We start from the raw sequence: 27,909 nt of genomic DNA on the forward strand, positions 1-27,909 counted from the left end.
TCTGGGTGGAAGAGGCCCAGTCCCAACCCAAGCAACCTTGGAGAACTGGGCCCCAGGTCCCGCACACTTGGATTCCTTTGCCGGTTCCTTCATGCATGAAGCTGTCCGAAAATGTGGAGTGGCCTCGAGCATGGCTGTGGCTGGGTTCTCTTTATGCTCAAGGCCACTTTCTACACCAATATTTCCTTTTGAGACATAAAAGGAATAATGGTATATGTAGGTTTGTGTAAATTTATAATTAAGTATAAATACTCAGCGATAGCACAGCGGTAGGGCGTTCGCCTTTCACGCAGCCGACCTGGGTTCGATTCCTCCACCCCTCTCGGATAGCCCGGCAAGCTACTGAGAGTATCGCGCCCGCACGGCAGAGAATGGCAAGCTACCCATGGCATATTCAATATGTCAAAAACAGTAACAATAAGTCTCACAATGAGAGATGTTACTGGTGCCCACTCGAACAAATCGATGAGCAACGGGATGACAGTGACAGTGAAATACTCAGACAGTTGGATTGGAGCGATAACACAGCGGGTGGGGCATTTGCCTTGCATGCGGTTAACTTGGGTTCGATTCCTCCGTCCCTCTCGGAGAGCCCGACAAGCTACGGAGAGAGTCCGGCCTACACGGCAGAGCCTGGCAAGCTCCCCATGGCATATTTGACATGCCAAAACAGTAACACCAAGTCTCTCAATGGAGACGCTACTGGTGCCTGCTTGAGCAAATCAATGAATAATGGGATGACAGTGCTACAGTGCTACCCCAAAGAAAATCTGTATTTTCACACCTGAAATCATTTATTTTAAAAAGCCAGAATGATGGCTAATTCAAATATGAAAAGTCATACACCACAAAATCTCCCAAACAAATCCTATTAATTCCTTACTATACACGAGTGCCATGATTGCATAACTAGAGTGAAATACGAATAGAATACTTCAATTGCAAACAGGGGACCACTTCTTTTTTTTTTTTTGGCTTTTTTGGGTCACACCCGGTGATGCACTTTGGGGACCTCTTCTTAACAACTGTGTTAAAACTACAATTAAGCAGAGCTGAGAAGTTCGTAAGCCTGATTTCCTTCTTCCTGCTCTTACGTTTCACAAAGATTACTGAAAGAAGGAATCATATCTGTAAACTACTGTGTCACCAACTGCTGTTTTGAATAGTGCCAAAAGTTGATTTTCCACTGTCTGCAGTTCCCCCATTTGCAGAGAAGCCCCACTCAGAGGAATTTTCACCCTAAGCATCACCACAAGCAGCTTCCTAACCCTATCACATTTCTCCTCCTTAAAACCAGCTCTTTGCATCTTCTCAGCCAACTGTAGGTCATGTGCATATTGAATCTCTTGAATATTCTGTTCAGTGCCTTTCCGCTGGTCTCTTGACTCCTTTAATTTAACATAGAATGAACCTTATCCTGGGCTTGAGGAAACAGAGTACATCTAGCACTAAATAATAGCATCAGGTAGCAGAGAGATTGCGATTTGGGATTTTATGGTATCAAAGTCCAAATTTAAAATTTTTTACCTTTTCTCCCCAAACTTCTTTATAAATAGTCCATAAATACATTTTTTTACACTTAACACTGCTATTCATGGCTAATATTTTTGCGATTTCTGCACTAGAATGTCCTCCTTCATGAAATTACTCACTGGAAAGGTACTTGCTGCATGTGATACCTTCCCACTATATTGGTAAATCCAATATCATATCTCCTTGGTAAAGTGTGGGATCATCTATATGATTTAGTTGGCCTTCACTCAGCCTAACATAAACTGACAGTTCTAAAACAATTTTCAGATTCAGGTTAATGATACCCTTTGTAAGCTGTCATGAATCAGATTATATGCCAGTAATGAGAATGTCCACACAGAATGTCAAAATGTCAGGGAGAATCTGTCAAAAGTTCAGCTTCTGAAACACTGTAAATATATCTAGTTTACTTTTCACTTTAAATATGTGTTTTTAGTTTTCCTCCTGATTTTCTTTTCATTTTTCATTTTTTCTTTTGCAGGGATCCACACCCAGTAGTTCTCAGGGTCTTCTCCTTGCTGTGCTCAGAGGTCACTCCTGGTGGGGCTTAGGGGGTCATTGGAGGTGCTGAAGAAAGAATGGGATTCATCACACGCAAGGCAAGTGTCTTAACCCTCAAACTATCTCTTCAGCCTCTGAGGTTTTGAATTGCCAAATGTTTTGACCTTATTATACTCTTTGCTCCACTGATCTATTTGGCTCCACTGGATTTTTGGTTGGTGGTGTTCTGAGTTTTCTATTTTTTCTTTCAGTGGGATTTCTAACTTGGCTTTTTGAGAGGGGGTCGGTGGCTGGGACTTCTGCTGGCATTTCTTCCATTCTTAAATGCTGGAGGAGGTACTCTGGCAACCACTTGTTAACATGGAAGATGTTAACATTGAAAACAGCTCCTGTGCTTTTCACTCTCTTTTACCGAGGATGCGTGGCACTATGGCAGTAACCACAGACTTGGACCCGTTATTGGCAAACAGGGACAGAGGCCAGTGCACGAACTCCTCTCCAAACTTCCAGTTCAACTTCTCTTTATTTTTTATTATTTTTTTCTTTTTGGATCACACCTGGCGATGCACAGGGGTTACTCCTGGCTCTGCACTCAGTAATTATCCCTGGCGGTGCTCAGGGGACCATATGGGATGCTGGGACTCGAACCCGGATCGGCCGCGTGCAAGGCAAACGCCCTACCCGCTGTGCTATTGCTCCAGCCCCTCTCTTTATTTTTTAATAACAGGAAAATAATAATGGACAAATTAATAATGGGATACTTTAAAACCGCCGTAGAAGAGAAATTAAGGCAGGGGCTAGAAAGATCAAACAGGAAGCCTTGTCTGTTGCTGATCCGTTTTAGTCCACAGATCAACCGCCAGAGGGCACTCCTGAGCAGAGCCAGTGATGGCTCCTGACCATCCTGGAGTGACCAAAATTAAATAAACGAGCAAAACATAAACAAATAACACCACAACTCCCCTCCCCCCAAAATTAAGACAGGAGATGAGAAGACAAGGAAATTAGAAAAAGAAAATTACACAAGGAGTTAATTATACAAAAACACATTTGCAGAACAAATAAATGATTAAAAGAAAATAAAAGTCACAAGTAAAGGCAGTTTTCCATCATTCTGTCCTTTTCAAAAACGAAGAGGAAAATAAGTGCATTACTTTTTTGATAAAGCACTGATTATTGAACACAGAAAAAAATTATTGATTTCATTGTCCAACTGATATTACAAATCTTTACCAGATTGGTCTAAATATCTTTTCCAGACTGTCTTTATCAGATTATGTCTTTACCATATCTTTATTATATCATGCCTAAATAATAATTTTCATGAAAGATCATAAAGGAACAACAAAAAATTCACTGTATCACTGTCATCCTGTTGCTCATCGATTTGCTCGAGCAGGCACCTGTAACGTCTCCACTGTGAGACTTGTTACTGCTTTTGGCATATCGAATACGCCATGGGTAGCTTGCCAGCCTCTGCTGTGCGGATGGGACACTCTTGGTAGCTTGCCGGGCTCTCTGAGAAGGATGGAGGAATCGAACATGGGTTGGCTGTGTGCAAGGCAAGCGCTCTACCCGCTGTGCTATCTGTAATTATGTTTTAAAAAGTAACTATAATTAGGCTCCATTTACAAATGCTCATTTTTTTTTTGCTTTTTGGGTCACTCCCAGTGATGCACAGGGGTCACTCCTGGCTCTGCACTCAGGAATTACCCCTGGCGGTACTCAGGGGACCATATGGGATGCTGGGAATCGAACCCAGGTCGGCCTCGTGCAAGGCAAACACCCTACCCGCTGTGCTATCACTCCAGCCCCTACAAATGCTCATTTTACACAGAGAAAAGGATATGGAGAATTCTGGCAGTTATCCATATTATTATAGAAGTAATAAGACCACATTTTCTTTTGCTTTCCTAAAGAAATTCTAAAATAAAAAGATATCCTCTAGATGAGAGAAAATATTCACACATTGCACAGCAGACAAAATTAATATCTAAGACATATAAAGGACTCTCAAAATTCAGCAACAAAAATACCACCATCAAAATATGGGGAAAGAAGATGAACAAACTGTTCCCCAAAGATTACACAGAGATATCTAATTAGTATAAGAAAAAATGTTCATTTATGCAAATGAAAGTGACACTGAGTTACACTCACACCAGCAGGAATGGCCTCTGTAAAAAAGGGTATAAAACAGATATGCCATAGTTTTTTTCTAACCAGCCTGTTTCTGGTGGTTGGGTTGTTTCCAGATTTTGGCAATTATGAATAATGCTATAATGAACATTAGAAGGCAGATGTCTTTTCTGCATTATATTTGTGCGTCCTTGGGATATAGTTCAGAGTGGAGTTGCTGGGTCGTATGGAAGGTCAGTTCCTTGTCTTTTTGAGGACTGTCCATATGGTTTTTCCACAAGGTGGACCAGTCAACATTCCTATCAGTAGTGAATGAAGATCCTTTTTACCCCACATAACACATCAACACTGTTTGTTATTCTTTCTGATGTGGGTCAGTCTTTCTGGTATGGCTGATATCCCATTGCTGTTTGGATTTGTATTTCCCTAATGATTAATGATGCAGAACTTCTTTTCATGTGCCATTTGGCCATTTGTAGTTTTTCTTTGAGGAAATTTCTGTTCATCTCTTCTCTCCATTTTTTGATGGAGTTGGATTTTTTTTTCTTACAAAGATCTACCAGTGCTTTATATATATATATATATATGTGTGTGTGTGTGTGTGTATACATATACATATATATATAGTATTAACCCTTTATCAAATGAGTGGTGTGAAAATAATTTCTCTCAGTCTGTGGACTGTCTTTGTATTCTGGTCATTGTTTCCCTTTAGGTACAGAAGCTTCTTAATTTAATGTAGTACAATTAATTTTATTTATCTTTGCTTCCTCTTGCTTGACTAATGTTATTGCATCCTTAAAGATGCCTCTAGCTTCAATGTTAAGGAGAGTTCTGCTTATGTTTTATTCTATTTAACTTGTGGATTCTGGTCTGATATGGAGGTCTTTAATTTACTTTGGTTTGATTTTTTTGCATGGAAAGGGGTATGAGTTCTTTGTTTTTGCATGTGGCTTATCAGATTTTTCCAATATCACATGTTGAGGCTTAGCTCCACCTCATATATTTTGCTCCTTTATCAAAGATTAACTATATACTTGAGGGTATGTTTCTGGATTTTCAATTCAAATCCCGTTGATCTGAGAGTCTGTCCTTATTTCAGTACCGTGCTGTTTTAATTACTACCTGATTTATAGTACAGTTAAAAATTAGGGAAAGCTGTGTCTCTCATCTTCTTTTACCCTAGAATTGCTTTGCCAATTTGTGGGGGAGAGGACAATATTACATATGAATTTCAGTAGTGTTTGGTTTATTTATTTGAGAAACTGTCATGGGTACTCTTATAGGAATGGCAGTTAATCTGTAAAGTACTTTGGGGGAATATTGTCATTTTGACAAAGTTAATCCTCCCAATCCATAAGCAAAGGCTGTGTTTCCTTGTATCCACTTTATTTCTTTTAATATTGTTTTATTTTATTCTATTTTAATTTGAGGGAGTTTGTGTCCCACCTGGTGTGGGGTGTGTCCCGAGACTGAGAGATTTAGTCAGAGGTCTCATGGTAGACTAAAGGTGAGATAACAAAGTGGGCTACAGGAGAAAGTATTGGAGCTCCTATTTAGATCAACAGATGGGTAGGGCCCTCCCTTAATCTGCACATTACATGGTCCCTATCACTTGAAGTACTCAAAGTATCAAGTAATTTGTCTCTCTGCCTCCCTCCCTCCCTCCCTCCCTCCCTCCCTCCCTCCCTCCCTCCCTCCCTCCCTCCCTCCCTCCCTTCCTCCTTTCCTTCCTTCCTTCTCTCTTTTTTTTTGCAAACAGTGTTCAGCAGTGTTCAGGGGTTACTCCTGGCTCAACTCTTGGGAATTACTCTTAGCAGTACTCAAGAAACCAGATGGGATGCCAGCGATCCAACCCTGGTTGGCCAGGGACAAGGTATGAGCCCTACCCGTTGTACTATCTCTTAAGCCCCAATTTCTCTCTTTTCTGTTAAGTTTGCCTTCAATAAATATACAAATAGCTTTAAAAGAAGTCCAATCGAAATTGCAGCTTAAAACCCCTTGAAAACTAATTAAATTCACAATGGAGAGTTTTAAAAACCAATCGGGATGCTTACTAAATTAGGTTCAGATTAAAATAGCAATAGACACACAGGTATATGAAAAAAGTAGAGCTGAAACTTTGTTTTTATTGAGGGACTTGGTTAAATGACAGTACTTCCCAAAGCATTATACTGGTTCAACTCAGCCCTTATAAGGATACCTGTGTAATTTCCTGGCGGCTAGGGAGCCCCGCATGGCTCTCTCTCCGGCCGCCCGCATTCGGTGGTCTCAGGCTGCTCATCCCCCAGGGATGGCCAATGCCATGGGTGGAGGAAGGAGGAAACGAAGGTCACCAGGCTGGTTGATGATCAGTTGCCATTTATTCCATTCTCCCCATGCGCCTGTTTTAGTCTCACTAAGCCCCCCCATCGAGCCTCACACTGTCCCTCACCCCCGTCTCCTCCTGTCTCTCCCGTTCATCTCTCCCGCTCATCTCGCAACCTGGTCTCTCTCTCTCTCCACGCACCTGCTCCTACATTCGTCCCCTACATTCTTCTCCCTCTGCCTCCCTTGCTAGTCTCTCCGTGCTCCATCTTGCTGCCCTGCTCTCTCTCGAGTTTCTCACCAACTCTCCAGCACTGGGGATAGCCACCTCTCCTCAGCAGCCAGCACAATCAACATACCAAAAGCCCTTCTTAATCACCAATCAGGCTCAAGGTGGAATACCGCCAAGGGTATTTCTCCTCTCCTTAGTCCAGTAACTTAATTAGCATCTTAATTCTACTTATTAATATTAGTTATTTCATATGGACACAGTAAGAGATACATAGAACTTGTAGGGTGGCTTTCCTGGGGACATCTCGCTATAGATCTCAGACTACAGTGCTCAGGCCAGATTAGTCTTTCCTAACCCTAGCAGGGTCCAAATCTAGTTGTTACTTTTTGGATCATGACAGAATGTGTCCATGACCATTCTCTTAACTTATAGTTACGTATTATGGTGCTTTGGCCTGGCCCATTTCGATGCCAGGGTAGCTCACAACTTGCCCTGGGTCCATCTAGTCACTCATCGGGACTCTGCTTTTGAGGTGCTAGGAAGTAAGGGCAACTGAGGCTTAAGTTGAGAGAACAGATGCCAGGAATGAATATCATTCAGAGTCAATTAACTCCCAAGTTACAAAAGCATAGTGTTAACTGTCTTCCTGTGTCCATACAAAAAGGACATTGCTCTGAATTAACTAGTAAAGGACCAGTTAAGGAGAAGATAAATGCAATATTTACAAGTTAACAGAGCACAAAGAAAGAAATTACAAGTAAACACAGAGGAATGGGAGTACTGTGATGGGAGTAACCCAATAAACCTAAACTCTCTGTGGCAAAGAAGAAAGGACAAACCAATGTTATCCTACAGATACCCATGACATTTTTCAAAGAAATAGGTCAAAAATTTCTGAAATTCATATGGAACAATAAATCCCCACTAATAGCTAAAACAATCTTTTGGGAAAAGAAGATGGGAGGCATCACCTTCCCCAACTTCAACTCAACTACAAAGTTGTACTAATTAAAATAGCATGGCATAGGAATAAAAACAGACCCACAGACCAATGAAATAGAGCTGAATATCCTGAGACAGACCCTCAAATATAAGATCATTTTGTCTTCGATAAAGGAACAAGAAATAAGAAGTGAAGCAAGGAAAGCCGCTTCAACAAGTGGGGCTGGAAAAACTGGGCAGCTGTATGCAAAATAAAAATGAATTCAGAGCTCTTTATAATGTCAGGCATAAAAGTCAGATCCAAAGGGATTAGAGGCCCCCAAACACACAGCAGAAATGCCATCTGCACTTCTATGTTCCTTGCAGCTCTATTCACAATAGCCAGAACCTAGAAACAACCCGAGTGCCTGAGAACAGATGACTGGTTAAAGTGACTATGGTGGGGCAGGCGGGCGGCAGGGGTCGCAAAAAAAATAAAAAAATAAAGTGACTATGGTATATCTACACAATAAAATACTACACAACTGTTAGAGAAAATGAAGTTATGAAATTCGCTATAAATGGATGAACATGGAGAGCATCCCTGGTGCCATGCATGTGTTGGGGAAAACCTAAAATTGTCCTGAATTTTTGGTGAAGAAAATAAAATAGGAATATATGAGGCCAACATGAGGATGAAGAAAAAAATAACAGATAGCAGAGATATTTAGGGAGCACAGTGACAGAACTGATAGCTCCTTATTTGAAAATGTATATTAGACTATGTCAAGCTCCCACTACTTCTTCAAACCTTTATCATATAGAGGATAGGCTCTCATACAAGCTCGGTCCTCAGGGAAACCTTCCTCAATCCCCAAAGCAGTGCCTTCTTCTCTATTCCTCTCAGATCACTTTCCTCTAGGTGTAATTTGTACTCACAGGGAAAGGGCATTTGGGGAACAGTTGTTACTCTATTTCTATGAGAGATTAGCATAACATTTGGCACTAAGTTCAAAGAATAAGTCATCAGATATGAAGAACAAAGGAGATGCACCAAGTATTCCCCCTGTTTCAGCTCCCATGGTGGTGCTGTTTCCTTAGGTAGAATCTGGGAGGAGTTTTGTTTGGGGATTCAGTTTTGGACGCATTAGATTTTAATAGCAGTCTCTCTTACCCCTGTGCCAGGCTGTCTTCACCAGGGCCCCTTGGTGGGGGGCGGGTTGAGTTTCCCTCCCCGCCCAGAGCAGAGCCACGGCAGCCGAAGACCTCAAGAATCCAGCCACAGCCATGCTCAAGGTCCCTCTCCACACATTTGGACGAGCCTCACGCATGAAGGAACCAGCAGAGAAACCCAGGTGTGTGGGACCTACCCGGGGCTGAGATCTCCATGACTGCTTGGATCAGGACTGGGCTTCTTCCGCCCAGACCCCCCATTTTCCAGTAGCTAGGTAGTCACACCCAGAAACTGCCCTTGGCATTGTGTAATCCCATCAACGGCCAAAATCTAGAGACTGTAAAACAAAGCTCCTGGAAGTGTGTGGCCGCATTTGTGGCCACACAACCTCTTATAGCCTAGTTCTCCTGGCAAGGTACTGAGAGCATCCTCCCCGCATGGCAGAGCCTGGAAAGCTCCCGGTGGCGTATTCGATATGCCAAATACAGTAACAATGATGGGTCCCATTCCCCTGACCCTGAAAGAGCCTCCAATGGGGCACTAGAAGAACGAGTAAAGAGAGGCTGCTAAATCTCAGGGCTAGGACGAATGCAGACATTACTGGCACCCGCTCGAGAAAATCAAGGATCAGCAGGATGACAGTGATACAGTGATATTTTAATAAAACACTTTGAGCATTTAATTTTAATTGCATATAAACAAGCACATATAAATAACCACAAATACATATCAAAGACCGTCAGTTTTATTTTTTAAATTCATTTATTTATTTTTGGCTTTTTGGGTCACACCCGGCAATGCACAGAGGTCACTCCTTGCTCATGCACTCAGAAATTACCCCTGGCGGTGCTCAGGGGACTATATGTGATGCCGGGATTCGAACCCAGTCAGCCGCGTGCAAGGCAAACACCCTACCCGCTGTGCTATCACTCCAGCCCCAAAGACCATCAGTTTTAAATATCTTGCTAAAGTTGTTCACTTTTTGATCATAAAATAGCATTGCATGCCTAAAACATAAAGGACTAAATAGTTCTCCGAAGTGGAGCAGGCAGGGGTCAGGAGTTGGCTCAGTGGCTAAGCATGTGTCTTATAGGTCTGAAAATCAATCTTCTGTGCTTCCCAGATGTGCTAAGCATGATCTTCTGGTTTGGGAACCTCCAGTGTTCATAAGAAAGTTATGATAACTGTGATAACTGTCTTATGATCGCTGGAGCCATGAGCGATTTCTGGCTACACCAGAGTCGGGTTTGATGAACTGTACCACTAAAAGATCCGAACACTATGGCAAGGAGTGTGATCCCTGGGAAACATGTCTGTAAACATGATCCTCCCAGTAAGAGTCACAACTGTATATGTGAGCATCACAATCAAGCCTGTAAATCTCCAGTCATTGCAACATTAACAGAGGGACAAGATCATTAACATGTGGAAGGGAAGAGAAAAAACAAAAACAAACTGGAGGTGCTAAAAATTACTGGACATTTCTTATTTTAAGATTATTTAGAATAAAACCTTTGTTTTAGTAAAGCATATTATACTGTTTGATGACTAGGACTCTTCTCTTTCAATATTGCCAGTAGTAAACAAAAGATAAACATAATCTCTGCTTTATAAAGTTACCATTCAGCTGAAAAGACAAACATCACTTCTGCCAGGAAGCATTTCACAAGAGCTTCTAACACCTGAGGTGACCTAACTCTGTCCCAGCCTGAGATAGCTCATGTTATGCCTTTGTGAGGCACATTTTCCCTAAACCTTTTAATTACTACTCTGTTCTAATTTTCGTTTCTCTCACTCTTTGATTAATATTATTACTCAAAGTATATTGCCTTTATAAACTCAAATTTATAAGAACGCAATAATGACCATACTAAGGAGTAATCAGCCTTATATCACAACCACGATCACGATCATGAAATCCTGTTAATCATCAATTTCTCAAGCGGGTTCAGTAACCTCTCCATTCGTCCTTTCCCTGAGATCTTAGAAGTCTCTCTCAACTCGGCCCTCCCAAGGATGTCGATGTTGCACTGGAGGCTCTTTCAGGGTCAGGGGAATGAGATCCAGCTTGTTACTGGATTTAGCATATGAATACACCATGGGAAGCTTGCAAGGCTGTCTCATGTGGGCAGGAAACTCTCAGAAGATTGCCAGTTTCTCCCAGAGGGAGAAGTAGGCTACAAGATATCGATTCTGGGAGTCGCTTTTAAGTCTCTGGATGTTGGCTGTTGATGAGATTACACACACCTGGGTTCCTCTGCCAGTACCTTCATGCGTGAGGCCGTCTGAACATGTGGAGAGGGGCCTTGAGCATGGCTGTGGCTAGGTTCCGATGGTCTTCAGCCACCGGGAGCTCTGCTCGGGGTGGGGAGGGAAGCTGGGGCCCATCCCCTCCGAGGGACCCCGGGGAGGACAGCCAGGCGTCCGGGCAAGAGACTCTCAGCCTTATATCCTTTCCCCTTAAATAACTCTAAGCGTTGTGGAGAGTTTGTAGCCATCCTGTGGACCTGTCATTCATGAACGTATGATATTCTTGCTTTGAACCAATACTTTTAAACATGCTTTTAACATTTCCTTGCCTGGTACCAAAACCTATGCCTTAACTTTCTGTACTATTAATCAGTGTTATAGTGCATTATTTTTAGGGAACAAATTTCTGGAAGTGACACCAATGAGATCTAAGGTCCTCTTACTACTAAACTGCTATCCAGTAATAATTGTTATTGACTGAATACATTAAATACTCTGAATACTGAAAATATTAAACATTAACAAATATTTCACTTAAATTTATGAGACAGACATTATTTGTTTTAAAGATAAAGAAACTGAGGCACAGAGAACTTGAACAACTTGCTCCAGGTCACAGGATTAATAGACTCAGCCAGGAAAAGATCTGAGTAAGTCTGGTCCCAGAGTACAAATTTAACTTAATTTTCTGACTTACAACAAAGTTGTGCCAATTTACACTGGCACCTTAGTAAATGCAGATAGTATACTGATTTAGAAAACTCCATCTTTTCAGATTTTGATAAGCACTTGGGTGTGGGGGAACTTTCCCAGTAGAGGCTGGGGGCCCCAGAGCCATTCTCCACAATACTTGACCCAGTTGTGCGGGTGGGTTGTTCGGTGTTTGGGTCTGAGAGGTGGCACTCCTCTAGTCCAGTGATGCTAGGAGTCACTTAGGCCACACCCAGCAGGGTTAGGACTAGGATTTAGGCCAATGTAAGATAAATCCCACAGCCTCATGCACGCAAGCATACTCTTCAGCCCTTTAATTTCTCTCCCTGGTCCTCTTTTACATTTTTCGGACCAGCATCACCACCAGTGTTGCTCAGTGACTGAACTCAAGGTCATGCTAGACATGTGTTTCTTTTATTTTTTAATTTTTATTGAAGCACCATGAGATACAGTTACAGACATGTATTCTTTTTTTTTTTTTTGCTTTTTGAGTCACACCCGTTGATGCACAGGTGTTATTCCTCCTCGCTCTGCACTCAGGAATTACTCCTGGCAGTGCTCAGGGGATCATATGGGATGCTGGGAATCAAACCTGGGTTGAAGCAATTTCTACTGTCCCTTAACTAATACATTCCAACATAGACCCCAAACTTATCTTTCTTTTTGTTTTTCTTGGTCATACCTGGTGATACTCAGGGGCTACACCTGGCTGTGCTTAAAGGCCACACAGAGCTGTGCTTAGAAAACCATATGTGGTGCCAGGATTCGAGTCAAGGTTGCGCTCACAGTCCTATGCTAGGAATGTGCTTTAATCTATGTATTATCTGTCTGTTTCCCAAACTTCGCTTCCTTCCCTTAAAGATTTTATTGATGTTGGAGTTGAAGGGAGGATAGCTATTATTTAATATTTCATGAGTCCTTATTTCCCCAATGGGAAGAATGAAAGCAGAGGTGAAGATCTGGGATTTTATCATGTTTCTGTTGGAGTGAATAATACTCTATGCTTAAAACCTTAGGCTTTGCAAATTCACTGCTGCACGACTATTTCTGTGAACTGTGCAAAAATAATAGCAGGTATTTTCATTATTGAGTACTTATATACAAACCATTGTGGTGCATAATTGAGTCATCTGATCATCAGATGGGTATCTTTATCCCATTTGGCAACAAACTAGGGATATGCACTCCCATTTGACTTGCAAAACGATGCAAATGTTCAAGGTAAATTAGATGTTAAACTTCTAGAAATATCCCTGGCTGGCCCTGCTTCTTCAGTTTAACTTAAATCAATGAGATTTTATAGCCTAACCATGCTGGTATCTATTGAACCCTTTTCCCAGCTTTCCTCAGATAAAATATTTCTAAAACTACAATCTGATGCTGGCCAAAAATACAGTCAATACATCTTTCTAAAGGCCCAGCCTGGAATTTTCATTTTATTTAACTTCTATTTAGAGTCAGTGAAGGTTGTTTATCTGTCAGAGCCAAGTACAAATCTGGCATGGCAGAATGTTTAGCATCATGCTGAAAAAGGCCACAATAGGGGAAGCAGGACATACTCGGCCAAGCAGGTGCAGCATGCCCACAACAACTGGGATTTCCTTTAGATGCAAATTTACTGCCCAATTCCCACACCTTACTGTGGCTGCTTACCTAACGCCCTGTGTGAAAACATTTCCATGTATGGATAAGATCCAAGGAACAGCAAGAATGGTAAAAGATTACTCAGGCAAAGGAGTGTGACTATATCAGTCAAAAGAAAAACTAATAATTTTTACATAATCAATGGTTATTTTTTGGCAGTAGGGCCTATAAATAGAAATAAAGGATTAATTTTTAAATAAATTAACATCTTCTAGTGAGGTATGGCTTGCTCAGAGATGGCTGTACAACTTCTGTTACAAGTATAAAAAATGCAGGGCATTTTTCCTGAAATAACTTTCACCAGCTGACTTCTCTACTTTTCATTGTTGTCAAAATTCAGATTGCCCCTTAATAGTCTCTTACAGACTAAAACAAAACAACTATGTATATGTAATAGCACTGTGGTAGCACTGCCTTCCCGTTCTTCATCAATTTGCTAGATCGGGCACCACTAACACCTCCATTGTGAGACTTGTTGTTACTATTTTTGGCATATCGAATAAGCCATGGGTAGCTTGCCAGGCTCTGCCGTACAGGCAGGATGTTCTCGGTAGCTTGCTGGGCTCTTCAAGAGGAATGGAGGAACCAAATCCAGGTCAGCCCGCACACAAGGCAAATGCCCTACCCACTGTGCTATCCGCTCTAGCGTTCATAATAATTTTTTGACTCTATTACTCAAAATTTATACAGCAAAAGTCTTAGTACCATACCATATTTATTTAGAAAACTTGAACACTCCTGGGGAAAAGCACATTTCCCTGTAAAATTCCCCTGTTGAAAACCCAGATGGGGAGTGAGTGTTTTTACCCAGTCAAGCCAGGATAGGGCTCAGATGAGAGCTGATGTGACTTAAGTTCAAGCTAAATTTTCTCTGGAGTATAATTTTTCATCACAAAATTGCCCATTTTGGCGGCCTAGGATAGAGAAGGAAAGAAATCAGGGGAAAAGAAAATGAGAAGTAAATGGGTCATTACTTCAGGTCAGGGCTTCAGTTACACTGGTGGTATGAGTGAGTGATATAACCATATATCCAAAACACAGACGCAACAACACTGAAAACATAAGATCTAAGCTGCAACCACTGAAACTTTGTAGTGTACCTGTCAAGTTGACGGAAAGGGATGGGGCAGGAGTTGGGGTGAGGAGGGAATATGGAAACACTGGTGGAGGGAAGTTGACACTGGTGGTGGGATTGGTGTTGAAATAGGATATGCCTAAAGCTCAACTATCAATAACTTTGTAAATCACAGTTCTTCAATAATAAATAAATAAATAAAAACAAAGTTGCCCTTTTGGCAGGAGCCATATGAATAAATAAATAAATAAATGGCTCACAGAGCCACAAGATAACTCCCAGATGACCCAAAGCTATTAAATTCTCTCTTTTTAAAAAAAAATTCTCTCTTTTTTAAAATTTCATACTCTTTTCCTAGTCTCACTTTCAGAGAAGGTACAGAACTTAAATTTTCTCATTTTGATGAGCAATCCCCAATAAAACCTGATAGTGTGTCCCATCATATCATTTTGAGAATTGTCTTATTTGAGAAGAGTCATATGTTTCTTGAGCTCATGGGTATGTTACAGAACAAACTGAACCCTGAGACTTTCGGGGAAAAGAGCAGCAGTTTCCACTTGGGACTGGTATCACCTCCTGGTACTCCAAAGGGAAAATTTCAAAATCAAGCACAGAGAACAGACTGGGGTTAGCTTTGGAATCACAATTTGGATAGGCCAATTAGTGTTGCATGGACAGAGATAAAATCTTTAACCTCAGAACCAGATAAAGATGGCTTGCATCTCTGTGGAATGTTGTGAGAATCAAATAAAAGGACATCTATAAAGTAACTATTCCATTGCTCAGAAAGACACTATTATTAATGATGCTGCCTTCCTCCTACCCCTTTACTTCATTTGAGGCCACTGCAATTGGGTTTAAATACTGAAGTATCTCTGATAGAAGTTTCACTTAATATGTTCTGGCTGAAGTTCTCAGGCACTCTTCCTGAATTTCTTCCCTTCTTCCTCACCAGTTCTACAGAGAATTAATTTCAGCCTCCATATTGATGTTTATGCTCCAGATCGAAGTCATAAACTAAAATCCAGTGAGAATAAAGACCTTCCCTAACTCTAGGCCCACGAGATTCTAATTACAAGTGGTTGGACTGAGTACACTCTCTGAATTCAGATCTTAACAGGAATCACTTCCCTCATTTCTCCCTTTACTGCTTTCCATTTGAAGAGAATAGGACCAATTTTGCCTCTTTGAACTTGCTTTCTTGTTTATGAAGAGTAAAAATAGCTTGAGTATTTGAAAGGATGAAATGAGATAACATTTACATGTAAAGTGCTTTACAAGGAAAAGTAGTTCATTTAATCGCGATTGAAAATGATTCAAAATATGCAAGGTAGCTACAATCTTTCAAGCGCAAAAAAAACTTGGAAATAAGCTACAACAGTAAGCTTAAGGTCTGATGCTGTCTAGACCAATACAGATGAGTAAACTCCTGGTTAATAAGGTAAACATTTCAAAAGGTGTAAAGCTATGTTTACCTACTTTGGAACACAGTCTAGCTACTTTTATGATTCAGATTTATTATCTTTTTCCTCAGAATTACATGTGCCAAGAAAGGTGGCCCATGGCTTAGAAAGGATAATTCCATATTAATATTTCATTCTTTTAGGGAGAAAAGGAGATGATCTATTTTAATTTACTCCTCCCACTACCCACCTTATTTTATGTCTCCTCCACTCCCTTCTCCTCAGATGACCCTAGCTCATTATGATCATTCACTGGTCTTTTGTCTGCTCACCAGTTGTATATTGTAACCCTTAGATTACACAAAAGGGTAAAAATCATCTACTGTTTGTCTTTTTGCTTCACATAATAACCTTAAGCTCTTCTACTTTATTGCAATGGTAAAATTTCACCTTTTTGAAATAGCTCAATAGTATTCTATTGCATAACTGTACTACAAGTTTCTTATCCAATCATATCCATAGACCTTTGGGTTATTTCCATATTTTAGCTATTAACAGCATCATAATAAAGATTGGTGGTAGATAAAAATTCTTTGTGTTAATGTTTTATTTTGGGGCCACCCCCGGTGGTACTCAGGGCTTACTTACTTCAGGCTCTGTGCTCAGAGAATCACTGCTCAGGCACCAGATGTGGTGCCTCAGATCTGGTGGGTGTGCAGGGCAAACAGCAAACCTGCTATTTCTCTCTCTCTCTCCCAGTCTTTGTTAATGGTTTTAAAAAGTTTTATGACAACCGGTAGAAATATTGCTGTAGTATGGATGTTATAAAACTCCCCTTTTAAGTATGGGAAAACAAAAATAGGGTAAACTTACGCAGATAAGGGAAGCAGTTAAGTCAGAGGCAGAATTTGAACAGAGGCCTAGGCGAGGCTACCCATCATTTACCTACTTCTGCCGTTGTGCCCGAGTTTCGGATCCCCAGCTGCGGAGAGACCAAGTCCACAAACGATAATGCAAAAGCAAAGGAACTTTATTACTAGCTTGAGCCATTGTTAGCCTGAGCTAGGGTCCAAGTCTCATCCAATGGGGTCTTGACAAGGACCCCGACCCCAAATCACAAGCAGTTTATATAGGGCTCAGTGTTAAGAAGCAATTTATAGACTGGTCTATTTTTAGCATTGGCCCTATTACAACAGTGGTCAGCAACTAGACAATAGCTTCTGTGAGACTCTGATCAAGCCAGACTGCAGCCATGACGGGGGCAGAAATCAGCAAAATCAGCTAGGCCTCAGTTCAGTTACCAGAACTAAAACAGTTTCAGTTTCCTAGCAATAAAACAATGCATAACTAGCCAACCTGAACCCACCTGGGAGAGTTCCTGGGCTCAGCAAGTGGGGTCAATTAATAAACCCTCACAATGCCCCAGAAGTTGCTTTTTGTTAGCCCTAAAAGAATGAGAAGCCTGTGTAATCATAAAACTGGTACTGTTACTGGAAACTGCTGCTTAGCTGTTGCCTGACCACTGTTGCCCTGGGTGCTTGCCAAAATACCTGTTTGGCAACTAAGAAGGATTCTTTTCTGAAACAATAAGGCATGCACTTATTGTTTATATTATTATTATAACCAAAACCCTGTAAGGCCGGCTTGCACTAGGTGGGGATCGCTATCAAGAGACCACTCTGTGGGTGAGACAGTTGACCCCATTATCGGGTAGCGTTTCTGTCCGTTTCGCGGCTTGGGCGCCCCTAGTCCCAGGCTTAGCACTTGCAGAACCATTAGGAACAGTTTCTGAGGAGGGTGCAGTGACCCTCGAGACCGGCCGGACCCAACCGCCCAACTCCTTATCTCGGCAAATTACTCCACTGGGACTTTACCAGAAACTCCAAGTCCTGCTCCGGGGAAACAGAAACCGGGCCTAGCTGAGACTTAGTGTTCGCTGCAGCTTGTCCCGGCCTCGGTTCTGCCCTCACACCGCTTGTACCAACCCTGGGCCCTCTCAGATTTAGCGCCGCGCATCACCGACGGAAGGCGGCTCCCTGCACGTGGACGGGGACCGGGCCTCGCCGGCGGCGCCCACGGTCTTGTCCTCACCTGCACTCAGGGATGACCCCGGCCTGGGGGCTGGGGCGGGTACCATTATTTTGCCAGGGCTTGAACCCAGGTCCACCTAGCGCAAGGCAGCGCGCCACCCACTGTCCTGTCCCCAGCCCCGGAACGAGGATCCCCGTCACTCAGGAGTAGCGGTAAGGGGCGGAAGCGGGGTGGGCTTCCCGCAGCCCGAGCCCCCGGGGCTGGGCTCTCCCCGATCGTTCCCTTTTCGGTCCCGCGGGCACGTGGGGCCTGCGCCGTTCCCGCGCGGCGGAGACCCGCGTTACCCCCGAGCACGGGCGCGACCATGACGGTGGCGTCGCCGGTGGGGAGTCCTGTCGCCATTTTGATGACACGCAGCTCCCCCGCCGGGTGGGCGCCCCGCGCCCCCACGCGCCCGGCAGGTGCCCCTGGAGCTCGGCGCGCGCCGGGGGGTCGCGGCCGGCCCCTCCTCAGGGCTCTGCCTCCTGGGGGTCCCGGGCGCTGCGGTGGCGGCGACCCGCGGGCCGGGAACAAAGGGCCGGCACAGGCGCCCGCGCCCCTCGCTCCCCCTCGGCTCGGGGACCCCAGCCCGCCTCTCGCCGCCGCGCCCGGGCGCGCGTCCCCAGCCGCCCCTCGCGCCCTTCCCAGCGCCTCAGCCCCGTCCCCCCCCGGAGCTCCCAGCCTCTCCCGCCGGCTCCTGGGCTCTCCGGAGGGGGCGGCGGGGCGGCGGCGACACGAGCTCTCCACAGCCCTGCCCGCGACCCTCCCCTCACGCCCGCTACGCTCTCCTCAGGGGGGCCTGGGTCTCCCCTCGGCCCTGCCCGCGACCCTCCCCTCAGGGGGGCTCGGGTCTCTCCCCTCAGCCCTGCCCGAGACGTCGCTCCCCTCAGCCCTGCCCGCGATCCTCCCCTCAGCACTGCCCGAGACGCTCCCCTCAGGGGGGCCCGGGTCGGAGGCTCCCTCAGCCCTGCCCGCGACCCTCTCCTCAGCCCTAACCGGGTCGCTCCCCTCAGCCCTGCCCGCGACCCTCCCCGCGGCCCTGCCCGAGACGCTCCCCTCAGGGGGCCCCCGGGTCTCTCCCCTCAGCCCTGCCTGAGACGTCGCTCCCCTCAGCCCTGCCCGCGATCCTTCCCTCAGCCCAGCCCGCGACCCTCCCCTCGGGCTGGTCCGGGTCGCGGCCGCGTTCGCTCGCCATGTGACAGACCCGCGCGCCCACACGCAGCCCAACGGGTTCAAACGCGGCGCGGGCGGGGAGGAGCCGCGGCGTCTGCCCCCCAGAGGAGCTCGGAGCGTGGGGCCCGGCGGCGCCGAGCCCCCCAGTAGGAGGACGGCCGGGCTCGGGGCCCTGGCGGGAGAGCGGAGTCCGCTGTGAGGCCGTCGCCCGGCGCCCGCGGCACCTGAAGGTCTGCCCCCTCCACCCCCCCCACCCCCCCCCCCGCCGGCCGCAGACGTCGCCGGCGAGGACAGCCCGCGCCGGGGCCGCTCGCCAGGGGGCTCCGCCTCCCCTGCCAGCTGAGGTAACGTGATTCTCCTTCCGAGCGCGCCCGGGCTCGGCGGCGGGAGGCGAGGGGCGCTGAGGCGGGGAGGGGACACAGGTCAGCCCGCGCGTCCGTGCCGAGCCGCCTGCCACCGCCGGAGGAGCAGCAGCGGCCGCGCCCGGGTTACCTTCGGGGAGCGGCTTCTGAGGTGCGTGTGCCTGGGGCCCGCGGGCCTGAGGGGGGCTCGTGAGGGAGCGGAGCCTCGCGGCCTCGGGGCCCGCGGGGGAGCCCGGGAGCACCCCGCCTGCCGTCCCGGCGCGACCCCCGCGGGTGGCGGGGCCGAGGGGCCGCGGGGCCGGCGGGAGGGACTCGGGCGGGGACGCGCGCGGCCCTCCCGGCGGCCGGCGGGCAGATGGCGGGCCCGGGGTTCCGAATTGGCGGGCGCGGGCTCGCGCGGGGCGTCTCTTCAGCCTGGTGCAGAGCCGCGCCCGCGCCCCGCCGCGCCCGCGGGGCCACGCTGCAGCCCGACCCTGCGGAAACTCCCTGCGCTGGACCGGCCCTCACAGCCCGCGCGGGTCGGGCGGGGCAGGTGGGCGCCCCGGGGGCCTTTGTGTCTCGCCCCGCGGCGCGGCCCGCGACTCCCCCTCAGCCCTAACTGGGTCGCTCCCCTCAGCCCTGCCCGCGACCCTCCCCGCGGGATGCGCGCTGGCGTGTGGAGCGGGAGGGTGGAAGACGCGGGCCGTCCCCGTGGCCGCCCGAGAGACCCCGCGGTGGCTCGCCAGCGCCGGCGTAGCGGGGTGAGAGGATGCTGCTCTCCGCCCCGGGCCCAGCGAGCCCGTAATTTGTCACCTCGGTAGAAGAAACTGCAGCAACTCGTGCCTTTCCTGACGTCAGAAAGACAGCGTCAGGAGAGGCTGGCCTCCTGGTTCAACGCCTCTGGCCGGGTGGGTGCCCCCGAAATCGAGGCTAGAGCAGGAAGCCGTGTTCGGTTGAACTGCAACATCAGGCTGACTTGACTTTTGAAAACAAGTCCTTTTCTCGGGACCTGTCTGAAGCGTATGGAAATTTGTCTTAAAATTGTGCTTTTATCCTCTCCCGGTCCCCGTGATTCGGTGTATTCTTCCTGCCAGGGGTGTACTTGGCAGGCAGCAGTGGAAGTCATTGTTTCTGCGATGCTTTCGTTCTTACGGAGCAGACAATAAATATATGCATAAGTGAATTTTAAATATTTCTTGATGCAGTGAAGTAAGCGATCAGGATCATGTGATGGGGAGTCTCGTTTGACCTCAGGCTAGGAAGCCAGGGATCTGTCTATAACAGGTCTTTTTTTCCTTGGACAGATACTTTCTAGCTCACTCATTATTAAACTTGCTTATTGTTGTTTCCATGATGCCCAAAACAAAGTGGCTGCTTACTACTTGCATGCTGACTTGCCATCTTAGCCAAGACTTCTCTTTCACCTCTTTATGATGTTGACTATCCCTTCCGTTCTGTATTTCCTTTCTCCTGTGATTGAAAGTGCTTTTCCTTTTTTGAGGATGAGGGGTCACACCTGAAGATGCCGAGGGCTCCTGGCTCTCTGCTCAGGGTTTACTTTCAGTGACGCTCAGAAGCCCATATGTGGTTCACTAAACTTTCCTTCTTTTTCTTTCCTACCCCCAGCCTCTATCAGCGTTCAAATCTGTCCTTCCATCTCCATTCCACTGCTCAAGTTGAGGTCACTCACCAGACCTTACTAGGTATTACTATTCAAGTATTGTGTAGAGATACAGGAATCACAAAACAGGCATGGGAATGCCTTGAGGAAACCAGCCGTTGGGGAAAGAAGATGTAAGCTCAGTGTGTGCTTAAGAGTTAAGTGGGTCAAGCTGCCACTGGCGCCATATAACCTCATTAACGGTCATGATCGAGAGACTCAATATAAATCTCTCAGAAGAGAGCACAGAACGGTAAGCCATAGCTATGACGCCACACCTCACGCCAGGCTGTTTCATTCAGGGCAGCCTGAAGGGGTTCAGGTGAGGCCCCTCCCAGCCCCTCAGGAGCTGAAAACCTCCAGTACTCAACCTGCTCACAGCACGCACTCTGCTCTCCACACATTTTGATGAGCCTCACCCATGGGTGAATCTATTCCTGGATATCTCATACTTTACACCACCAATATACCAAGAGTAGCACACCACATTTGATTGGGTTTAACGCAGAAGGCAACCAATCTTAGGGGGAAATATATTTATACAGATATACATATGCACACAAGTCTCAGCCTTTAACAGCATGTTACTAATCTCATATAGAACCACTTGAAATACAATGATCTTCACATACTTTTCTCTAAGAAACCTTTTTTGGATCATTTTTAGCAGATTATTCATAATAAGCAATACAAAATAAGTTATTTCAGTTCTGCTTTAGGGGCAGGGTTTGGGGTTTGGGATGGAATTATGGTAGTGGGAAGGTGTAATGGTGGTGGGATGGTGTTAAAATATTAAATGAAATCAAGTATTGTGGACAGCTTTATAAAAATAAAATAAACTACATTTCGAAAAAAAATAGAGTGAAGTGGGTAATTAGTGAGGTGTCACTGCTTTCACCGATCCCTGTCATACCAAATTCTGCTCCACAAATTCAAACTCCATACTGGTATAAGGTCTGGATATATGGTTTTGGATATATGCTTTGGATATATATATATGTTTTGGATATATGGTTATACTATACATTGGTTATATCACACCACCAGTGTAACTGAAGCCCTGATGCCTATTCACCCATTACTTATTTTCTTCTCCCCTTGATTTCTTTCCTTCTCTGTCCTTCTCGCTAAACACTGGAGTCAAGGGTGATTGAGATATTCCCCCTTTACCACATCCAGTATTCTGTATACCACAGATAAGTGAGATAATCCTGTGTTTGACATACCACATCTTTAAATGATGTTGCTTTTAATTAAAGTAAAATGCAAAATGGGTTAGAAGGCCTCTCGGATCATAGTCTTTCGGAGCAGAGGGTCCATTTCGCAAGCAGCAGCTCCAGATCTTATCTGGGTGGAGGGCGTGCTGGTAACACCCCCCCTCCCATGATGGCCTACAAGCAATGTCACTGCAAAACTCAACCCATTTTGGCACCCAGAGCGGCTTCTTACAGAAATGCATCTAGACTGTGAGCTGTGCTACAACCCCATGCCTCCTGGGGAGGGATTTTCCCTCTCCACCCTGTTTTTCTGCGTGGAAAATGGCGGCTGTGGCAACATCCACGTGGCGAGAGCCACCTCCTAAGACTCCCAACCCAGAGGTATGAGTTTGCAGTGACGTGGCTCGTAGGTGATCATGGGATGGGGGGGGCGTCACCGGCATGCTCTCCACCCAGATAAGATCTGGAGCTGCCTCGTGCGAAACGGACCCTCTGCTCCTAAAGACTATGATCCGAGAGGTCTTCTAACCCATTTTGGCACCCAGAGCGGCTTTTTACAGAAATGCATCTAGACCGTGAACTGAGCTAAAATATCAGAAATCCAGGCTGCAGGAGCTCATAGAGTCTTCATTCTCAGCAATGAAAAGAAATTATTAAATGATGCCTTTTCAGCAGGCCTGATTGTTGGGGGGAAATTCCAGACAATAATAGTGAGTTCTCTATTGAAATATTGAATGTATTCAAAGTATAGAGAGAATAAAGTGAAGATCGTTAGCTACTTAGGTGAGGGTGGTTGGGAAGGGGGTATTTTGGGGTTCTTGGTGGTGGAACATGTGCACTGGTGAAAGGGATGGGCATTTAATCAGTATATGACTGAGACTTAAACCTGAAAGCTTTGTATTTTTTTTTCACAGTGATTCAATAAAATAAAAATTTAAAAAAATAAATTTTAAAAAGTTACTGGAAAAAAAAAGGTAAAATGCAGTTTCCTTAGTCAGGCACTCAGGACTGCCATAATCTGACTCCAACCTTTTTCCATCATCTTTTCTTCAAGTCTACCCTGTTCCATCGTCTCATCTTTCTGTTATAATATCACTAAGACCAGACTGAAATGCCTAGGAAATCCTGTTTGTGAATGCCTAATCCAAATGCCACCTCTCTACTCCAGATGTGTGCAGTGATCACCTAGAATTTTCATAAACACTTAGTTTTTTTATTTTTATTTTTTATTGGGGCTGGAGAGATAGCGCAGTGGATAGGGTGTTCGCCTTGCATGCGGCCGACCTGGAGAGCTACCGAGAGTATCTCGCCTGCACGGCAGAGCCCGGCAAGTTACCTGTAGTGTACTCGATATGTCAAAAACAGTAACAGCAAACAAATCTCACAATGGAGACATTACTAGTGTCCATTCGAGCAAATCGATGAGCAACGGGATGACAGTGACAGTGATTTTTTTTTTAGTGAGTCACCGTGAAGGTACAGTTACAGATTTATGCATTTTTGTGCTCATGTTTCCCCCTTACAAAGTTCGATAACCCATCCCTTCACCAGTGCCCATTCTCCACCACCAGTAAACCCAGCATCCCTCCACCCTCCCCAGTCCCATCTCCCCCCGCCCCACACTGCCACTATGGCAGAGTATTCACTTTTGTTCTCTCTCTCTAATTAGGTGTTGTGGTTTGCAATAAAGGTGTTGAGTGGCCATTGTGTTCAGTCTCCAGTCTACATTCGGCACGCGTCACCCTCCCCCCGCATGACCTCCGATCACATTTTACTTTGTGTTCCCTTCTCTGAGTTGCCCAGAATGAGAGACCAGGCTCCAAGCCTTGGAGACAACCTCCTGGTACTTATTTCTACTATTCTTGGGTGTTAGACTCCTAGTCTATTATTTTATATTCCACAGATGAGTGCAGTCTTTCTACAATCTTTCTATGTCTGTCTCTCTCTTTCTGACTCATTTCACTTAGCATGATACTTTCCATGCTGATCCACTTATATGCAAACTTCATGACCTCATTTTTTCTAACAGCTGCATAGTATTCCATTGTATAGATGTACCAAATATTTTTTATTGAATCACCGTAAGATTCATTACAAAATCGTTCATGATTGTGTTCCAGTCATACAATGTTCCAATCCCCCCACCAGTGTAATTTCTCAGCACCAGTGTCACCAGTTTCCCTCCCACCCCATCAAGCCACCCCCACCCCAGCCTGCCTCTATGGCAGGCACCTCTCTTCTCTTTCTCTCTTTCTCTTTCTCTCTCATTTTAGGCATTATGGTTTGTGATACAGATGCTGAAAGGTCATCATCTATATCCCTTCGCCTGCTTTCAATACTCAGTTCTTGTCCAGAGTGATCATTTCCAAGCAGTATTGTCATAATGGACCCTCCTCTATCTTAACTCCCTTCCATCTCCCAAACCTGTTCTTCTGGGCCATTTTCCCTGACCTTGGATATTAGTGTCATACTTTTTAAAAAAAATCCCACAAATGAATGCAGTAATTCTATATCTATGCCTCTCCTGACTCATTTCATTCAGTATGATACTCTCCAAGTCTATCCATATATAGACAAATTCCACGACCTCATTTTTCCTGACATCTGTGTAGTATTCCATTGTGCAGATATACCATAGTTTCTTTACCCATACGTCTGTTCTCATCCACTCAGGTTGTTCCCAGATTCTGGCTATTGTGAATAGTGCTGCAATGAATATTGAAGTGCAAATGGTATTTCTGCTGTGTGTTTTTGGACCCCTAGGGTATATTCCCAGAAGTAATATTTCTGGTCAAATGGGAGATCAATTTCTAGTTTTTTGAGAAATGCCCATATTGTTTCCCAAAAAGACTGGACCAGTTGGCATTCCTCCCAGCAATGAATGAGTGTCTCTTTCTCCCCACGTCTGTGCTAGCATTGGTTGTTTTTGTTCATTTGTATGTGTGCCAGTCTCTGTGACGTGAGATGATATCTCATTTTTGATTTGCATATTCCTAATGATTAGTGATGTAGAGCATTCTTACATGTGCCTTTTGGTCATTCAGATTTCTTCTTTGAGGAAGTTTCTGTTAATTTCTTCTCTCCATTTTTTGCTGGGGTTGGTTTTTTTTCTTTTACAGTTATACCAGTGCCTTGTATATCTTTGACATTAACCCCTTATCAGGTGGGTAACACTGTTCACTTTTAAAGATATGTGATGTTGTCACTCTGGGTAACTGAAGGTGGAGGAGAGATCTCAAGCTTTTAGTAAAATGTAAATACCAGACCTCAGCTTATTAGCATAGGGACTTTGCACCATTTTCAGCGTTTCTAAATTTCAGTTACTTGTAAGTCTTTACTTGTAAATGGAAATGATGGCAACAACAATAATGGTGTTAGCAGTGGTGCACTGAGTTGTCCTTAATGTTAAGGTAGTGATTTGAAGTGCTTAACACTTTAGCACCCCATATATGTTAATTAAAGGGACTGGATGTTTCCTCTTCTGTTAGGGGAGGTAGGGAAAGTTGATTAGCAAAACTGTCTTTACCACCAATAGTTTATAAATATTTAATCACTCAAAAATACCTTTTTGGCAATACCTTAATGAAAACAATTTGATTGTTTTCAGTCTTTAGGAATGAGAGGTGGTGTGACAGGAATCCACGAGTGTGGATTGTGAGGCTCTGTGGTGAGAGAGGGAGGGGAGCAGTTCTTCTAAGAGTCTGACAATTAACAGCCTTTTCAGTAAGGGTTGAGCCAATGAGAAAGGAATGTCTTTAGTATAATTCTGCTTTTTGTGCCTGTAACCATGCTTTCTGGAAGTACATGAGGCATTCTCTGCCTGAAGTTTGGGCTTGTGCTCTGGACAAGAGTCCTCAAAGTCTGTGCCAACATGCTTAATAAAGCTGCTTTCTGAAAAAGCCTGGGTTCCTGAGGTTCTTACTAAATTAACCTCCAACAGTGAGATGGTGGTTGTAAGTGTGTGGTAGAAGTAAGCACTTTCAAAATCTCTTCATAGACTTTGAAATAAACCTTGGAATACGCATCCTAAGTTGAGTGTTTTGAAAAAATTGTTATACTTACTGTGTTAAACCAGCCAAGACCTCCCCAGAGAAATCATATGAAGACAAGTTGCAATGCAATAAGCAAAGGGTCTTTATTGGCTAACTCGGCTAGCTGGAGCTAGGGCCCTAATCTGGCTCACAGTGGCAGCCTTCTCAGAATGAGTGACCTTGAGTCTCAAAAGTGAGGGGCCTTTACAGTATAACATTATATAACAGGGACTTTCTGCAGACCACCCTTTTGGCTGCAAACTTTGGAGCTTTCCACTTGTACTTAGCTGATTGGGTGTAAGTTGGAGTTACATAAGGGTTATATGCGGGGAGGGGGCTTCCATACCTGCATCTGATTGGTAACCCTTAGTTGACCTCACCATGGCTATCTCACTTTGAGGAAATCATGACTCAATTCCAGGTATTTATGCTCAATTCCAGGAATTCTGGAGCCGAAATTTAGGCCTAGGTTCTTCTGGCCTCTTTATGAGCCCATCATGGCACTGCCTTTGCTTCCCTATCTCTAACTGCTGAAATTTATAACACTATATTCCTAGTTTTTCTAGTTATTACTTGTGTTAGGGTTGTTACTACACTAAGGGAATTCAGAGATTGGGAAGTACCGTGATTTAGGAAAGCTTTGCAAGCACTAGGTTGCCATCAAGGAGCTCTGCCTCAAGAGAGGTTCTAGTTGTGCCTTTTCTAGTAGCTGGCTAGATATTTGAACAACTCATTTAAGTTTCATGCCTTAGTTTGCATCTGAAAATAATGAGAGTGTCTGAGCTGCCTATTTCAGCTTTGTGAAAAGACAAAACATAGAGCTGTGAAAATCCTCTACAGAAGGAAAAAAATTATTCAATATGGTAATCATTGTGCTAAACATTCCGTGAATCCGCAAGTTCAGGGGGTGAGTTTAGATTAGTGATTCTTAACTCTGGCTTCACCTTAGACTGGTCTGGAGACTTTTCAAAGCTATCAATGTCTAGACTTCATCTCTGGTTTGTGTCGGGGTAGAGTCCAGAGAGGAAATTTTAAAAATAGAACAACGTTGATTCTATTAAGCAGTGGTTGAGATTTTAAAAACAAGCAAAACCAGGGCCAAAGAGACTGTACAACAAGTAAGGCTCTTGCCTTGCATACTGCTAATCCAGGTTTAATCCCCAGAATCTCATATAATTCCCCGAGCATTGTCAGGAATGGTGCCTGAGCACAGAGCCAGGAATAAGCCCTGAGCACAGGTGGGTTTGGCCCTCCAGAACTGAAGAAATAAAAAATAAAAGCAAACCTATCATACTCATAAATTAACTGTCATATGTAGCTTGATATCTTCATATGTAGCTAGATAATTGAGAAATTGTGAGTTTTATGGGCTCTTCTCCTTATTTTACTAAACCAACAGGTTATTCACATCATGTAGTTGCAGCCTCAGGTTATAATTTATAATCTGAATTTTCCCAGGCAGAGAAACCTGTCCAATGAACCATAAACGTTCAATGTGTATATCTTAGTTTTCGTATCTTAAGACGA

At 44.8% G+C, this 27,909-nt stretch overlaps 1 protein-coding gene and 1 pseudogene across 3 annotated transcripts in view; one reads left to right on the forward strand and one right to left on the reverse strand.

Moving 5' to 3' along the window:
- Positions 1–1,042: 1,042 nt before the first annotated feature.
- On the reverse strand, positions 1,043–18,287 carry LOC101554873 (G/T mismatch-specific thymine DNA glycosylase-like; annotated as a pseudogene).
- The window catches only part of SLC38A1 (solute carrier family 38 member 1), a 117,365-nt gene continuing 107,450 nt past the window's right edge, over positions 17,995–27,909 (forward strand). The window contains exon 1 of one of the 3 annotated variants that reach the window (XM_055141108.1): positions 17,995–18,133. The gene's annotated coding sequence lies outside the window, so the exon portion shown is untranslated. The other 2 variants (XM_055141109.1, XM_055141107.1) reach the window with 2 other exon arrangements.

This window comes from Sorex araneus, chromosome 6, assembly GCF_027595985.1.
Source record: "Sorex araneus isolate mSorAra2 chromosome 6, mSorAra2.pri, whole genome shotgun sequence".
NCBI lineage: Eukaryota > Metazoa > Chordata > Mammalia > Eulipotyphla > Soricidae > Sorex > Sorex araneus.